Source organism: Neophocaena asiaeorientalis, unplaced genomic scaffold (assembly GCF_003031525.2).
Source record: "Neophocaena asiaeorientalis asiaeorientalis breed wild unplaced genomic scaffold, Neophocaena_asiaeorientalis_V1.1 scaffold198, whole genome shotgun sequence".
Lineage (NCBI taxonomy): Eukaryota > Metazoa > Chordata > Mammalia > Artiodactyla > Phocoenidae > Neophocaena > Neophocaena asiaeorientalis.
In genome coordinates this window covers 1,019,371-1,033,875 of record NW_020175221.1, presented here as the reverse complement: position 1 = coordinate 1,033,875, position 14,505 = coordinate 1,019,371, and the positions used below count along the sequence as shown (strand labels likewise).

At 37.4% G+C, this 14,505-nt stretch overlaps 1 protein-coding gene and 1 pseudogene across 5 annotated transcripts in view; one reads left to right on the top strand and one right to left on the bottom strand.

Annotated features, from left to right (window-relative positions):
- Positions 1-14,505, top strand: part of IPO11 (importin 11) — a 232,856-nt gene that overhangs the window by 133,330 nt on the left and 85,021 nt on the right. The window lies entirely within an intron of this gene.
- LOC112413405 (solute carrier family 25 member 51-like) lies at positions 2,522-3,766 on the bottom strand (annotated as a pseudogene).

The window sequence follows — 14,505 nt, the reverse complement described above, 5'->3', positions numbered from 1 at the left end:
AATCAGGCTACCTTGGGAAATGTTATTTTCTTCTTTTTTATTATAATGGATTTTCACATGCAGAAATAACGCTTTTCTAAAACAGTTTCTCAACCACAGTACTATCGACAGTTTGGGGCCAGATGATTTTTTCATATTGGGGCTGCTGTTCATAGCAGCATATTTAGCAGCATCTGTGGCCTCTACCCACTAGATGCCAGTAGAACCTCCCACCTCCAGTTTAGAATCATTGATCTAAAGAATGACCATTTGGGAAACTATTGTATTAAGCTATCTTTTACCATGATCCACTACTTCTGATTCAGAAATCTGTTAAAGACTGTAGACTTTAGGACCACACTCAAATTCCAGTGCCACTAGTCACTAATGACCATGGCCAAATAACTTGCCTGTGCCTAAGTTTCCTTGTTTTTGAAATGGGGATACTAATAGTATCTTCTTAATGAGAGTATTATAAAGATTAAATGAGTTTACAGATTGAGGTCAAACTGTCTGGATAGATGAGGTTAGCTGTTTTTATTTTATCCCTTTCTTCCTCTCTTTCTCATCCATCTGTCCTTTTACTGCACTGTAAAGTTCTAAAAGCTTAAGTCTCTGTGTACATGCATTAATTTAAATTCAGGACATTTTTAGTATATTGAGTATTTGTTTATCTGTTCGTTAATTCATTAAAAATATGCTAACCTCATATGTCAAAGGCATGTCACCTTTAGCTTGATGATCTTTTGTAGTATTCTGCATTGTCACTTAAACTTAAGGATACATGATTTTGTCCATGTCTTCTCCAGACGTTCTTAGTATATCTTCTTGGTCACCTTCTGAACATAGTGCAATCCTTTTTTTTTTTTTTTTTTCTGTAGTTGTGTAGTACAACTGTCTTGTGTCCTTTTTGTTTTGTAGCTGGAATAATTTCAAGTTGGAATTTTTTCCCTTTCTTAGGGTCCATATTATTTATACATAAGGGGAGTAATATTTTTTCTGCTAAGTTTTATATGAAAATAACATTATTTACATATAACTCTTTTAATGTTTTCCTCCAAAGGCATAGATTAAACAAAAACTTTTATAGATGAGAATGAGAATAATCAAACTTTCCTTTGACTCTGTTCTCTGAAATAGCAATTCATCGTCTAACTTAAAAGACACATTTTTATAATGCAGTTCTAATAATTTCACATGTGAATAAGTGTTCTCTGAGATTAAGCATTTTAAGAATTCTGAATTTTTTGACTTTTTTTTTTTTTTAGATTTAAGGAAGTCACTAATGGGGAATATTTTACTTAAGCTAGTTGAATAATTCAAAAGAGGTTGACAAAGCAGCAGGGTTTTTAAGTATGATGGCTTGCTTTCCAGGTGAAATTACCTTATAATAAAGTCCTCTTGGTATCAGATATACTACACAGGTTTGGGTTGGACACTTAGTACCTCTCCATAGTTCTCTTCTATCTCAAGAATAGTATATATTATGATCAGCATTTGGAAATTTATTATTCTGTATAAATTTTCTAAGATAATTTTCTAAGTCATTTTACAGCTTTTAAAACAGGCTAGTAGAATCAAGGTAACAGGTTCCAAAGAGTAGTATTTTGTTACAGTTTAAATATAGCTGAATAAAAGGCAGTTTAAAAATTTTAAATTGTGGATGTGTTGTTTTACCAGAATTATGTTTGGGTTAAACTGACCATTCCTAAGTGAGTATTTAATGTGACAGAATTTTATTTTCATCCTTTAAAGTAGGATGCATCTTTTTTTTTTTTTTTTGTGGTACGCGGGCCTCTCACTGCTGTGGCCTCTCCCCCGCGGAGCCCAGGCTCCAGACGCGCAGGCCCAGTGGCCATGGCTCAAGGGCCCAGCCACTCCGCGGCACATGGGATCCTCCCGGACTGGGGCACGAAGCCGCGTCCCCTGCATCGGCAGGCGGACTCCCAACCACTGCGCCACTAGGATGCATCTTTTACTCCTAGGTCATGTATTCTTATTTAGCATTTTACATTATTTTCTTTTATCTGTAAATTCTTAACCTAATGTTTTAGTAGCTTTACTACAGTAAAAATTAGTTCTTAATTTTTTACGTCTTTCACAAGAAAAATGTCTTAGAAACATCTTTTGTGTGTATGTGTGTGGTAACAGCTTGATAAGAATATAATTCACAGACTGTACAAGTCACCCATTTAAAGTGTACAATTCAGTACTCTTTAGCATATCCATAGTGGTGTGCATCCATCATCACAATCAGTTTTAGAACATTTCGTCACCTCCAGAAGGAACCATGTGCTCTTCAGCAGTCCTTATTCACTCATCCCTGTCCCCAGCCTCTCTCTTGCTCTCCCCCTCGCCATTCTTTTTTCCTACTGAAAGTGTCTATTCTGAATTTGTTGGTGCTTAAGGAAAGCAGCTTTGCCCATAATTCATTGTGCCCTGGATTTATGACACCAACTTGTATTGGGCTGATTAGGAATGAGGCCAAAATGCATTTCTCTTGGGTCTCTTCAGTGGATAAGTGGCACTTAACTGATTTCTTTCATATAATCTTTAACAAGAATTCATAAGTTGCATCAGTTATGCCCCAAGAGATGGGCACCTCTGAAAAGATTTGTCAGATTCCTGTCCTGTTTTAACCAGAGTTTTTGGAAAACCTTGGGGAAAGATGGAAATTCACCATCAATCTGAGACTGCATTTAAGTTTTTACAATATTAACTGGAAAAAACAAGATTCCAACATGGCACCCTATAGACCTCCACAGATAATATCATTGACCAAACGAGCATTGTGAGTCATTGCCATAGGCAGATGTTCCTTGATGCAACCTCGAAGGCCAAAAAAAGGACGTTGCTGAATCCATTACTGAAAAGAACAGGCACCAGGCCTTGATAACACTCTCTAATTCCATGGCATTTCGGTGCCTTGAAAGCCTGACAAGTGTAAATTTGTCATGATACTTGTGGTCTTGAAGCAATGTTTGAACTCGTTCCAGTGGCATGAAAATTGCTTTCTGTTATCCCTGCAAGTACTGCTGCCATGCTACCTACCGGTTGCAAACTCTGGAGTACTGATATGCTTAAGGAGAAGGCAAGATAAATCCTCATACAGACCAAACATAAGTGCTAGTGTTGTTGTCTTCTCCATTAATGGGGGAAGGATTCCATGGTGCAAGTTTCGAAATCCACCCCTTCTCAACTGAAGTACTGCATCCTGGGTTTTGGTTTCATACAGCTCTTGCCAAGAGGACCTTCCAATGGGAAATGCGATTGCTACATTGTTTTTTTTTTTTAAGTTAATTAATTTATTTTGGGCTGCATTGGGTCTTCATTGCTGTGCGCAGGCCCTCTCTAGTTGAGGTGAGTGGGGGCCACCCTTCGTTGTGGTGTGTGGGCTTCTCATTGCGGTGGCCTCCCTTGTTGCAGAGCACAGGCTCCAGGCGTGCGGGCTCCAGCAGTTGTAGCATGCAGGCTCAGTGGTTGTGACTCGCGGGCTCCAGAGCGCAGGCTCAGCAGTTGTGGCACACAGGCTGAGTTGCTCTGTGGCATGTGGGATCCTCCCGGACCAGGGCTCGAACCCATGTCCCCTGCATTGGCAGGTGGATTCTTAACCACTGCGCCACCAGGGAAGCCCAATGATTGCTACATTGTTGAAAGCTGCACAGAATCCACACAAGTAATGCTTCATTTCACTAACATTTGAAATATGAGGTGATATATCTTGTTTTTAAAACATTAGGATTGGTGGCCTGTTTTCATGAGCTTCTGAGTTCATCATATTGCTTAAGATCTTTCTTTGTGAAGGATTTTTTTCCTAACCTGTAACACCATCTGGGCCTGGTATTTTGGGGGATGGTAGCTTTTTGATAACTTTCTCAATTTCTTCCATTGTTACTGGTCTGTTAGGTTCTCTCATCTAGAGTCAGTTTTGGTAACTGGGTTTCCCATTGCCACTGGTGCCGGCTTCATGCCTGGTAGCCCCCGCCTGCAGGTTGGTGAGCCTGCTAGCCAGCACTGGTGCAGGCGCAGACCTTAATCGACCTCAGAGCATGGGGTGGAGCGTCCGAGAGATTATTTCTTTATTACCAGGAATGTTCTCTAAATACTTTGACCAATGAGGCATAAAACTGCTTTATTTTAATTACATTCCAGCTACCTGTTTGCTTTCTAATATCCTAATGTTAATGAGTAGTAGTGGAACAGTATGAGGATAAATGTGGGTGGTTTTTGTATTTGCGGGGTAACAGTCAAGTGAAGAGGACAGAAGTTAAAGAATTACAGAACTACAGAATAAAAATGATAACAGTTGACATGGATACGGTGCAGCTGCCAGATTAGGGCATTAATGCAGTACAGAAGGACTTTCCTGAAGAAATGTTTGCTGAGATATGAAGAGGAGAAATTAACTCTAGTTTGTTGAGAGAAATTAACTAGTTAATTGAGTTGAGAGAGAATGAGTATTCCAAAAAGGCAGAACAACCTGGGCAAAGGCTCTGTAGCTGGAGGGGTGAGGACACCTTCAGGAAACTGAAAGAAGGCCAGTGTGGCAGCCATTAGAGTGAAGAGAGTAAGAATAATAAAGCTGGAGAGCTAGGCTGAGAATAGAGCATAAATCCTAGGAAAGTAAGGCCTTCAAGGGAGAGTCAGTTTTATTCTCTGAGATGAATCAGGCAGTTACTAATTTTCATCTAGCAATACTGTTACGCATAATTTACTCATTGTAAATTTGCTGCTGCCCAACTTACCACATATTGAATATGCTAGAACTCAGGTCTTTATGCTAGAATTCAGGTCTTTAATTTTTGATCTAGTGTTTGCTTGCATGTTTGCTGCCAGATTCATTCTTGGCTTATTCATTCATTTATTTGTTCAGTAAGCATTACGAAATACAGATGCCTCCATAGTAGACCCTGGGTGCTTTAAAATGTAGGTTTTAATATTTTTCAGATACGGCAAGGCCAGCAGATCAGGGACAATTGCCATTGAAGGTTTTTGTTACTTACAGTTTGTTCCCAAGAGGAAGGAGCATACCACACCACAGAGAACCACATGGGGAAACACCAGAGTTGGTCAAGAGATAGAGGGAGAGAGGGGGAAATGTGGGCAAGAGCCTTTATTGTGGTTTCTGTGGGAAGGGATGGGAAAGCAAGGGTAAGCCAGTTTAGGACTGGCAAGTTTGAGTAATTTTAGTAGGCTACAGGATGAAGGGACTGTCATGAGTTGTCTGGTACCTGGCCCTAGGTTAGTTAGGAGAAGGGAGATAGTGGCATGGAGTGTAAGAGCTTGATAGTTGGAGTAAGAGCTGTGGATGAGTTCGTTTGTGTATGAAATATGTGCTCAAAGGCAGCCATTTTCTATCTCTCGGAATTGGCTAACCCTAAGAGGGCCAGTCTTTCCAGGTCGCATCTGTCAAAGCATCAGCACACAGAAAATAAAAAGGCATAATCAATACACTGAGTATTAAATTGTCTCTTGTTCTTAGCACCATGACTAACACATAGTAGGTGCACAGTAAGTTAATTGAATGAATTTAATAAATATTTACACTGTAATTGGGTGTTATTTTTTCTCCCACTTAAATAACATTTTTTTCTGAACATCCAAAGAATGTTTATGCCTGAAAAATTAAGCTAATTTGATATCTCAGTTTGTCAGTTCTAGTTGGAAGTAAAGCACACTTTTTGGTCAGTCTTTAAAAAAGTGCACTTTTTGAGGTAAATAGATCATTCTTTAACTTTGTCATATTAACACACCATAAAAAGATGTTCACATTTAGCAGCCCTTTAAGAGGGGTGTTTTTATGTATACTCTGATTTGTAGTATTGTTGCAAATTAGGAGTTCTTCGAATGGGGCTACTTTAGGCATACTTTTAATCTGTTTATTAAAGTCAACATATAAATATATATATATCATTTGGGTTTAATGTAAGATCTACGGAAGGTTTTGGACAACCCATACACACGCGCGCGCGTGTGTATAGTTATACATACATACATATATATATATATATATATATTTATTTATTTATTTAATACCTGACCAATACCCTTTGCAAAAAAAAAAGTGTGGAATGAATTTAGATATAATACTTTGAAAAGGATGTGTCATTTAAATTGGTCATTTGAGCATTAAATATCGTTTCATAAATTTAGAGAGGAGGGAGTGTGAGATTGTGGGATTTGGAATTGAATTTTTGTTCATACACTTGGGAAGTCACTTGGTTTCTTGGAATATCAGTTTACTGTAATGAATAATAAACAATTTATAGTGTTCTACAATGCTACAGTTAAAAAAATACATGCACAGGTTATACAAAGAGTATAGTTAAAGAAATTCCCAAGGCATTTAATAATAAACATTCAGTAAATGCTGACAATCCTTTTGCATCATTTGTTGTTTCCATGATAATGATGGTTAATTTTGGAATGAAAAGTCATCAGTGAACACATTTGTTTACACATATTATGTGCCGTGTCTACAAATTAGATAAGGGCTTCTGACAAACTTTTGATAATGTGGCAGTCATCTTATAGACTATGGGTAATGTTAACTAATCACCAACCATTGTATGGCATCAAGCTTCTTTTAAACAGATAACCCAAGAAAGCAATACTGTGAGTGAATAGGATTGCTCTGAAGTTTCAGGACCTTAAACTGTTTAATGAGAATAAGAGAAGATTCTGATTGAGAATGAGGTATTGATTGGGTATAGGCCCTGAAGCAAAATAGAAAAATAATCTTTACAGAGTAGCTAGTTTCAACAAGGGGATAAAAACTAAGGAATAGAAAAAGTCCTCCGACTTTTTCTATCATGAATCCTATGTACTTGCTGATTTTTCCTGTGTAGGTAAATACTTTCATAGCTTGAGGAATATCTTACTTTTTGGGATTTTTTTCCTTGGGCTTCTGCTTTTACTCTGAGTCTCAGAGAGAAAAAGACACAGTGTGATGGAGAGGAAAGCTAAATTTAGCTTGAGATGCATGCTCTACCTACTATTTGTGTGACATTGGACCACTTATTCCTCTCTGGGCCTCAGTTTTCTCATATTTCAACAGTGAGGCATTTGAGCTAGTACCTGTGGGTCATTATTAGGATAAATTGGAGAATGTATATTTAATGCCTATTAAAGTGTAATGCATATGATTGCTCAATAAATTGTTATCAAACAGGTCTGGCTGCTCACCACTCAAAAATCAATACTCAAGAGGCAAGTGTTGGTAGAAATAGAAAACATTGCTTTTAACCAGAAAGCTGGCAATCTGGGGGGAAGGTAGCCTTGTGTCCCCAAACCAACTCTGAAGTTTCTGCTTGGTCATGAAAGTTTTTTGTTTTTTTTGTTTTTTTTTTTCTGCGGTATGCAGGCCTCTCACTGTTGTGGCCTCTCCCGTTGAGGAGCACAGGCTCCGGGACGTGCATGGGCCCAGCGGCTCCATGGCATGTGGGATCTTCCCAGACCGGGGCATGAACCCGTGTCCCCTGCATCGGCAGGCGGACTCTCAACCACTGCGCCACCAGGGAAGCCCGCCGCCTTGCTCCATGGCATGTGGGATCTTCCCAGCCCGGGGCATGACCCCGTGTCCCCTGCATCGGCAGGCGGACTCTCAACCACTGCGCCACCAGGGAAGCCCGCCATGAAAGTTTTTAAAGAAAAAAAGGGGAGGTAATCTCAGTTAATCATTGAGATTCGGAGTCAGAGTCATCACCATCTTTCCCTGCTTGCCAGCTTGTCGGCTTCTTGTGATCTCTCTTTAGATGCTATCTTGTTCACACAGTTTGCTCATAAGATTACTGAAGGGGAAGCTGGGAAAGAGATCTGGTCATCTGTTAATTATTTATTCTTCATTTCTACTTCTTTGATCTATGGAAAGAACCAACAGGTTAGGCAGGGTATTGTGTGATCAAAAGATTTGAAAGGTGTGCTAGGGCTGGAGATGAGTAGAGCATGGGAGTGCCTGGTTTAAGGTTAGTGACAATATAGCTCTGCTAAAGTGACAAAAGGGGCCTCCTGCAGAGAGCACTTTCCTGCCAAAAGCTGCTTACAAAATGATTGTTACTCTATCAGTCATTGCTACTATCTATCAAGTAACGCTGGTACCACTATTAATGTTACTACATCAGTCATTTTGACCAAGTGTGTGAAGGTACCATTTTAGGCTTTCCTGAGGCTTTCCCTCATTTACTCTTGAGCCCTTCCTCCATTCAGTCTGTCCAAATGTGACCAATGCCACCATTTGAGGAAAGACTCTTATCTCCCTGCAGCTGTTTCATGCACATCCCTTGGGCACACGTGCGAGCACTTACTCATTATTCTTTTCATTATTGTTGTTGCCTCCATTTCACTTTTCAGGAATTGGCAGGTATTTCAACCCAGAAAGAAGCTTTTGTTGACTACTCTTTACAAAGTGGTTGTATAGAGTTGACCCTTAGTTTGTATTTGCTACTCTTAACATTCCTCAGTGATGGCCCTTAAACCCCCTTATCTATTATAGACCAGAGAAAAATGTTTGGAATTCAGTCTGTAGGTTGAAGGGAAACTGGAGAAAGAGGGTAGAGGGTAGAGTTCGAGGTAGTTAAAGATACAGTTTTATTGGCTCACGGTATCATTTGCTCTCCTTTGATATTTCTTTATTTATCTCTCAGTTTTTCATTTGTCAAAACTCTTTCCAATTTCTATGTCTAACAGTGATTTCTGCCTCCTTGAATTTTTTTGACTGAATCATGCATCTTTTGTCTTGGATTACTTGTCTATTTCTGCTTTCTGTATTTTACCTCCTAGGCGTTTTAGAAGTTAGGCCCATGTGTTGAGATATAGTGAAGGGCTTAAAGGTCCAGGCTCTGGAGCCACACTGGGTAGATGTGAATTCTCGCTCTTAAAATTAACTGTGTGACCTTGAGCAAAGTACTTAACCTATCTCTGTCTCTTTCCTTATCTATAAAATGGAACTAAACTGTTGGATTATTTTGTATGTTGAGTGAGCTAATACGTTTAAAATACTTAGAGCAATGTCTGGGAAGTAGTATATGCTCAGTAAATAAATGTTGCCTGTGATGATGATAATGTTGTACACATTTTTTTCCCTCTGTTTAACACTAAACATAGGATGCTTGCTTACAGAATACCTTACATGGTCAGGAAGGATATTGTTAAAATGAGTATCTCTGTTGAACATTTATTCTCTCTCAGGGCATCTTGAGCTGCTTGAGATCAGGGACCAGGATTTTGTTTATCTTTCATATCCTTATAGTCTAGCACAATGCCTGACACATAGTAGGTTCTCAGTAATGTTATTGAATTGGATATATTTGATGGAGGTGAGATAACCAATATACTATGCTCCTCTCAGTTTTGGATACTTCTGAACACCCAATTACTCTTGTCAGAAACTTCCCACATTTAATCCATCACCAAAGCTGTTAACTAGACCTATAAATATATCTCAGATCCATAGCCTCCATTTCCACCATCTTTATATAAGCTATCTTATTCTTCTTCCTGGACTACTGCTTTAGTCTCCTAAACTGATCTCATATCTCCTGCAAGTCGTATTTCACAGAGAAGAAGACAGAACCATTTTTTTAAAAGCAAAAATGTTCTTTTCCCTCTCCTACTTGAGAACTCTTCAGTGGCTTCCATGGAGTAACTTGTCCTACAGGGTCTGCCAAAATTTTGGCTTACTTCTTGAGTCTTATCTCATCCTACTCAGTCATTCTGCACCAGTCTTGCTGGCTAGTCTCTCTGTGTTTGGACTGTGCTAAGCTTCTTTGACAAGAATTTTGACAAATTCTGTAAATTGGCATGCTTTTCAGTACCTTCAAAGCACTCTCTCTTTTTTTTATTGAACTATAGTTAATTTACAATATTGTGTTAGTTTCAGGTGTACAGCTTCAAATTCTTTTCCATTATAGGTTATTACAAGATATTGACTATAGTTCCCTGTGCTATTCAGTAAATTCTTGTTATCTATTTTACATATAGTGGTGTATCTATTTAATCCCATACTCCTAATTTATCCCTCAGCCCCCCTCTTTCCCCTTTGATATTCATAAGCTTATTTTCTGTGTCTTTGAGACTGTTTGTTTTGTAAATAAGTCCATTTTTTAGATTCTACATATGAGTGATATCTTTATAATATTTGTCTTTCTCTGTCTGACTTACTTCACTTAGTATAATCTCTGGGTCCATCCATGTTGCTGCAAATGGTAATATTTCATTCTTTTTTACGGCTGAGTAATATTCCGTTGTGTGTGTGTGTGTGTGTGTGTGTGTGTGTGTGTGAGTGTGTATGTACACACACATACCCCACATCTTCTTTATCCATTCATCTGTTGATGTACACTTAGATTGCTTCCATGTCTTGGCTACTGTGAATAGTGCTGTTATGAACATTGGGGTGCATGTATCTTTTCAAATTAGAGTTTTCATCTTTTCCTAGGAGTAGGATTGCTGAATCATATGGTAGCTCTATTTTTAGTTTTCTAAGGAACATCCATACTGTTCTCAACAGTGGCTGCACCAATATACATTCCCACCAGGAGTGTAGGAGGGTTCCCTGTTCTCTATTCAAAGTACTCTTTGTTTTTCCTTTGTAAAACTGGTCATGATTGTAAATCAAACAAGTGTTTGTCTAGCAGTTTTTTATATGTATTTTGTTTTTTACCCACAAATATTTCTATTTGAAAATAAAAGGACTTAAAAACTGTTATTTATTAATTTACATAGAGTAAATTTGACTTTTTTGGGGGTGTACACTACTGTAAATTTTCACACATGTAGATTTGTGAAAACATCACCACAATTAGAATACAAGGAATAATTTTATCACCTGAGGAAACTCCCTTTTGCTATATGTTTAGGAAAGTCATCCTCCCCTTGACCCTTAACTCCTGGCAACCACTGATCTGTTCTCTTTCACTATAATTTTGTCTTTTTGAGAATGTCATATAAATGGAATCAGGCAGTATATATCCTTTTGAAGCATAATGTCTTTTAAATCCATCCAAGCTATTGTGTATGTTATTAGAATGTTATTATTTTATTGCTGAGTAGTATTCCATTGTATGGATGTACCACTTCAGCCATTGAAGGACATTTGGGTATCTAGCACATTTTTTTTTTTTTTTTTTTTTTTTTTTTTTTTTTTTTTTGGGGCCACACTGTGGGGCATGTAGGATCTTAGTTTCCTGACCAGGAATTGAACCTGCACCCCCTGCATTGGAAGGTGGAGTCTTAACCACTGGACCACGAGGGAAGTCCCTCTAGTACATTTTAATGACTTTCTCAGTAAGTTCCATGAGCATGACAGCCTGGACTTGTTAGCATGTGTCCTCTCTCTCTCTTTCCGTATCTTATTCTCTCTGTCTCTATGTGTGTGTATACAGACATTACACACATGCACCAACACACACACACCAACCATACATGGTGCTTTATTTTTGAACCATTTGTGTAAATTGCATCAATCATGGCCTTTTACTCCTAAATACTTCAGCTTTTAGTCATCATGTCTTTGTAGTCTCTTTTACACTGTAATGTCATTTCCTGAGTCTTTTTCACTTAACGACTAACATTTTTGAAAAATACAGTTTTACTCTGTCTCCTTCTCTCCCTTTTTTCCTCCCTTACTCTCTCCCAGAATGTTCCTCATTTGGGGTTTGTCTCATATTTCCTCATGGTTAGATCCAGGTTAATCATCCCTGGTTGGAATATTACATAAGTGATGTGTCCTTCTTGAAATGTCACATCTAGCAGTATGTGGTGTCTACCTGCTTCTCATTAATCATGTCAATTCTGGTCAAGGTGTTGTCCGATTTCTCCGCTGTGTGATACTTTTTTTTTGTTTTTCCTGGCAACTGTTAAGCAATCTGTATTGAGTTACTGCTCCTCATTAAAATTTTCCCCTACATTGAGCAAAATGATAATATTTTTTATTGTTACTGGACTAATTTTTATTGTAAACCCCATTTCAAGTTTTTATTCTTTTGATTTTAGGATCTATAAGTAATTTTTAAGATCCATAATAAGATCAGTAACTGCTGTTGTAAACCATTCTTTAGATGTAAACCCATATTGATTGGTTTATACATAGACGCTATATGTCTAAATAATGCAGGTGACATATATGTAAAAGATGGTAATAGAACAGTTTTCCTCTTATTTTTGTACTTGTGATGGAATTGCTGAATGGAAAGGAAATAGATATGTGTTGAAACTTAAGGCATGAGATTATTTAAAGATAGAGGTAGTACAAAAGAAGGTTTAGCAATAAGAATGAGAGAGAAATAATTTAGTGAGCCAATCTCCTGGAAAGAAAAGGGAGGATGCCTACTTAGGAGGCTTAGTGTTCAGAAATAGTTCTATTGAATATTAGTAGGAATGAGAAAAGGGATACGAGGAACCATTTTGATGTATTATTCCAGAGCAAATTCAAAATGTCACAATTCAGTTGGGGAGAATTATTGGGCATTGGAGATATATGAAGATTTTATTAAACATGTTATAGAACTTAAAGCTCATGAGAGGATTTAAAATTACCTAAATAATACAGATTACTGTGAAATGAAAGTATTTAAAGCACAGGGAAATGTACACTCCGGTAAGTGCAGTGGGAAGCTGGGAAACTTGAGTTCTTATCTAAACCTTGAGTGGGCAATTTTGCCACTAATTAGTGATGTGCTCATAGCAAGAAAGATGAAGAGGTCTCTGGATTCTTTCCCTGCATCAACTTTTTTCATGTTTTGATTTCTGCAGTCTTCTTTAGTAGTGATCACTTGTCTCTAAGAGCAGCACCTCCTAGATGAACAGATCTTTACTTCAAGATCTAGTAAGAATAAATATTTTTGTCTGCTTTGGATATTTCTAGAACAGAGGACAAAATTAATTAATGAATGTTCTGATCTTGTTACCTTGTAGTTTACCCTCTTTAAATTTTATTTTGATTTCAATGGACCAATTTCTCTGACTTTTTCTAGACTGTAGGAGAGTAAAAAGTTTTCCTTGACTCTCTTAGGGTCCCTGGCTGGGTCTGAAAATTAAACTGAGAAAGACAAGACAACAGGATTAACGCATACAAATTTAATGTACATTTTACATGTCATGGGAGTCTTCATAAGGAAATGAAGACTCAGAGAAACTGTTAAACCTGTGTTTGATGTAGAATGGCAAGTCATGGAAAGATATGATAGGGTAAAGGGTAAGAGGTAAGTATAATAAACCAGGGGAAATTTTACAAGTCCCATTTGTTTGGATTCTTCTGAGTCCTCTTGTCTTTGGAGATAAGGATTCCTCCCACTATAAGGAGGACAGTTCTCACTTGAGGGTTTAATGACTTCTTTCAGGGGACAAGGGTAGGGAGTATGGGGGTGTGGCTGGGGGTGGGAGAGGTCAGAGAGAGAACTTCCTGCTCATGCTGTATGCTCAGACTCCTTCAGCTTAAAGTATTCAGTATGCCAAGGTGTATATTTTGGGGTACTGTGTCCTGAACCCCATCATAATTCTTTAAGTTGTATGACACAGTTGAAAAAAATCTGTGAGACGTACCTCATTATGCTTTGTATGTTATTGAAAATATGAAACAAAATGAACTTGAAAAACCTACCTCTTGTTTCATCTTTACCTCTAATTTATGTCATTTCTCTGTCATTTGGTTTTTTGGTTGTTGTTTTCTAATTTCTGTGTTTATAAAATAGCAGTAACAATAGCCAGCCACAAAGGATAGCTGTGAGATTTGTAAGTCGTTCTGATAAAGATCTGTTGTCTAGTATGCACCTCTGATTTTTTATTGTAATTGAAAGAAAGTGCTGGGTATTATACAAAATATTAATATGGAAATAACATATTATTATCTGAAGTAGTTGTCTTGATGTGAAATAAAGCTGCTTTAATATCAAAAGGGAGTTATAGTATACAGTTATATATATTATTACTGATATTTTAAGTGCATTGTCAGGGTATTAGTAATATTAATAAATGTCAGAATTACAAAGTCTAAGTCAGGTTTTTGGAAAATTAATGACTAAACAATGTATAATATATAGTTTATAGTCAACTCTTTAAATCCTTACTTTAAAATATTACATTATGCACAGATACATTTTTATTGTAAAAAAATTCAGGTTAATTCAGATGTATATATGGTCAAAAGTCATTAAAGGGCTTCTTTCACTCTCCTCAACTTTTCTTGTCAAAGATAACCTTTGTCAGTATCTTGGTATGCAACCTGATATCATTCTACAACTCAAGGCATATACCTTAATATATTAAGGTACTAATTGGTCGTATTCAATACTCTATATGCACCAATTTTTTCTTAATTAAAAAAGAAGAGCACAGAAGAACAGCATCTGTCAAGTTCATTGTCCTAAATTACTTGTTTTTGCTACCTGTTTTTTTTTTTAAGGAATAAAGCAAAATTGAAGTCTACTGTATATTCAAAACAATACAAATATAAATATTCTATGCATTTAAAAAATTCACAAAAGTTACATTACTCTTGGGCTTCCCTGGTGGCGCAGTGGTTGAGAGTCC